Genomic DNA, 3651 nt, shown 5'->3' with positions numbered 1-3651 from the left:
CCATGCCAGATTCAGTTTTTGGAATTGTTCTTCTGCTTGCATCTTGAGTCTCCAAGATCGATTCTTGTGCACATACTTAACAATTCCTCTGACTAGTGTCCTAGTCGATGTGTTGGTCTAAACCCTCCATAAAGGCTGTGTACATCTCAACCCATAAGGCTTGTAATTCTGAAAGGGCTGTGCTTCTTCAATTATGTCGCCTTCTTCTTGTATATTATTGCCTTCTGCTTGTGTGTACACTAGACAACTGGTCTGGAACTGTAGGTGTTCCCTTGCTACCCCAGATGGCCCCCTTGTTGCTGCTACTGCGTAGAAGACTTCCTGTACTTGAGTGAAGAGCTGCCGACAGGTATGCTCTTTGACCTCCCCCCCAAGAAGGACTGCCCTTTTCTCTGGGTAGAGAGCCGACCCAAAAAAAATTGGGTCCCTTTTATCCTAAAGGAGCTGCGCCATCTTAGCCTTCTTTCCTTTCTCTACTAGTGGCTTCTTTGCCTCCTAAAAAAGGAGAGGTACAGGGACAGGTACAGGTACAGGTACAGGTACAGGTACAGGTACAGGTACAAGAACAGGTACAGGGACAAGTACAGGAGCAAACAAAGCACAAGAATGCCATGTAGATGAAACGATCGAGGGACATGTAGTGATGGGCTCCATGCAAGACATATGGGGGTTCATCACCTCAATGCAAACTATCATGATGAACCAAAGTGAAGAAATAAAAAACCTTGCACTTAAAAACCAAGAGCTTGAGCATAAGCTACAAATGCAAGATATGCGGGTCCTTAACCAAGAGAAGAAGTTGCAAGAACTACAAGAAGCCTTCAATAAACAAACCAACACGACGCAGGATACATTGGCCTCACATAACGAAAAACTTACATGTATCAGTGAGAGAACCCAACAAAATGTGCTAGGAAATGTGGGATCTTGGGCAAGCATAGTAAAGAATGGGCACACAAACTCGGCCACCACTACCACAAATGATGAAATGTATGTCATTGAGGATGAAAAAGAATACAACGATCTAGAGAAAAGGAAGATGAACATAGTAGTGCGAGGCATTCCAGAAAAATGGACACAGAACAAGTGCTTACATTGAACACGGACATCCCGGATATCATTTCCACTAAAAATGGTATGCATGATGTTGTGGTATACAATGAGCACAGAGTAGGGAAGAAGAAGCCCGAAACCAACCGGGCAATTGTATGCACACTCCTAGATGCACGAAAGAAGGCCATTATCCTTGAAAATGCTCGCATATATCTAAAAGACAGCCCATTATACATAAGTGAAGATAGAACGCCGAACCAACAGAAGGCAAGAAGGGAAGCCTATGAAGCGTGCACCAATAAGAAAACACCCACCACGGAAGGGGGAGAATAGGAAAAATGACAAGAGGAGGCCCATGGGACCACAGAACTACATGTAATAAGCTGGAATTGCCGCGGCTTCCCCTGGCACAAAGGGGAGGGGCTCACAGAAGTCTTACCACAAGCGGATGTACTTTTCCTATTGGAAACATGGGAACACGATACATGCAGGATACCACATGTTGATGGGTATGTCACACACTCTCTGTGGATGCCGAGTACAAAGATGAGAGGACAAGGAGGGGTGGCAGTGATGTACAAAGAAGAGCTTCAAAAAGTGATTACAATATGCAAAAAAGATGCTCATAAGCGATACATATGGGTTAAGATTGACACAAGAGGTAAACCAGTGTTCATAGCAGGGTGCTACATTCCCCATAGGGAATCACCGTTCTTCTATAATGCTTTCAACATAGAGAAGAACAACCCCTTTGAAGATTTGTATGCAGATATTAACACTTACACGCAAGAAGGGGTAGTGATGCTTACTGGGGACATGAATGCCCGCATAGCACATGGGCAAATGCAAGTCATAAATCTCATGACACCTCCGGGTCTAGAGCATAAAATGGATGTACTTGACCACATGTGGAAGGGATGCTCAAAAGAATAGCATTACTAAGCATGAAGGGGTAGTGATGCTTACTGGGGACATGAATGCCCGCATAGCACATGGGCAAATGTAAGTCATAAATCTCATGACACCTCTGGGTCTAGAGCATAAAATGGATGTACTTGACCACATGTGGAAGGGATGCTCAAAAGAATAGCATTACTAAGCATGATGACAGCTATGCAATTAATAGCTATAAATGGAGTGAACAAATTTGCCAACTCAGGGGAATGCACATGCTACACCGCCAACAAGGGAATGAGTGCTATTGATTATGTATTGATCCAATATGAGGCATCCCACATGGTGCATAAATTTGAAATTGGGGATAGATCACCAAACTCGGATCATACACCCATTCATGTATGGTTACGGGTACCCATTCACAGGAGAGGAAAACAGGCTCAAATTCGAGCATGGGCATACAAAATGCAAATTGAAAAAAAGAAAACCTATGCCGCTTCCCTTGATGATAAACTAGCAAGAGAATGCATGCCAATAAATGTAGATCAAGCATGGAACAAATTCAAGCAAGCAATGAGTGAAGCAGTAGAGAAAACAATGGGAAAAATGCATAGACAAGAAACAAAGGCGAAAGGGTTGCCACACAACTCATGGTCTGATGAAGAATGCAAGATTGCTAAAAGACATTTGAGGTCAACCCCCAAAACAGCCATAGAATGGACAGCTTTGGCAAAAACATACACAACTCTCAAGAGGAGAAAAAGAAGAGAACATGAACTACACACCGAGACACAAGCCCTAATAAACTTCAAGAAAAACCCCAAAAAGGAATGGATGAGGATGAAAGGCAAAAGACAAGAAATTACCAGAGACATAAGCCCGGAAGATATGTATGCATATGTAGAAAAGTTATATGTACACAAAGATGCAGAAGGGATGCCTAATATGCAAGAGACAAAACAATCAGAAGAATGCTTTGACTTTCCGATGGTAACAAAGAGCATAAAAAAACTAGCCAATGGTGGCAAAGCACCAGACATGCTTCAGTTCAACTCAGAAATGCTCAAATGGTTAGGCAGTATTGCACGGCAATGGATACACGGACTCCTCAATAAATCCATAACACAAGGGCTGCCCATTGATTGGCAAAAGAATTGGATCAAAGCACTTTTCAAGAAAGGGGATGCAAATCAACCCACTAATTACCGAACCATCATGGTGGGATCTTGCATGTCTAAGCTTCTAGGGAGCATCCTAGAACAAGCTATAAGCGTATGGGCGAGGCAAATGGCAAACGGGCTAAAGGACAAGTAGGTTTTAGACCTAAACATAGTACCATTGATCATCTCATATCGCTTAGGGTTCTCATGGAAGAAAGCTGGCTAAAAGGGATAACTTTGCATTGTTGCTTTGTGGATTTTACAAAAGCATTTGACACGATCCCAAGAAGTGGGCTATGGCAGAGAATGATATATATAGGGGTCCCGATGCATCTTAGAGTGGCAGTAGCACAACTCTATCAACAAGTTAGATGCCAGTTAAAGACACAGAATGGCTTATCTAAAGAATTCTCAAGCAATATGGGAGTCAAACAAGGGTGCCCCCTATCCCCCACTCTCTTCGGACTATGCATTGACCAACTAGAAGACTTCATCCCTCAAGCACTAGTGGAAGAAACAGATGGACCAGCCATTGGAATGC

General features: G+C 43.1%; 2 pseudogenes; both read left to right on the top strand.

Moving 5' to 3' along the window:
* The first annotated feature begins 517 nt into the window (after positions 1-517).
* On the top strand, positions 518-1386 carry LOC147603644 (uncharacterized; annotated as a pseudogene).
* Positions 1387-1599: 213 nt separating this feature from the next.
* On the top strand, positions 1600-3264 carry LOC147603643 (uncharacterized; annotated as a pseudogene).
* Positions 3265-3651: the final 387 nt, after the last annotated feature.

This window comes from Cibotium barometz, chromosome 63, assembly GCF_041138505.1.
Source record: "Cibotium barometz isolate CiBa-2024 chromosome 63, ASM4113850v1, whole genome shotgun sequence".
Lineage (NCBI taxonomy): Eukaryota > Viridiplantae > Streptophyta > Polypodiopsida > Cyatheales > Cibotiaceae > Cibotium > Cibotium barometz.
The sequence above is the reverse complement of the archived record's forward strand: the minus strand, read 5'-3'. Positions and strand labels throughout refer to the sequence as shown.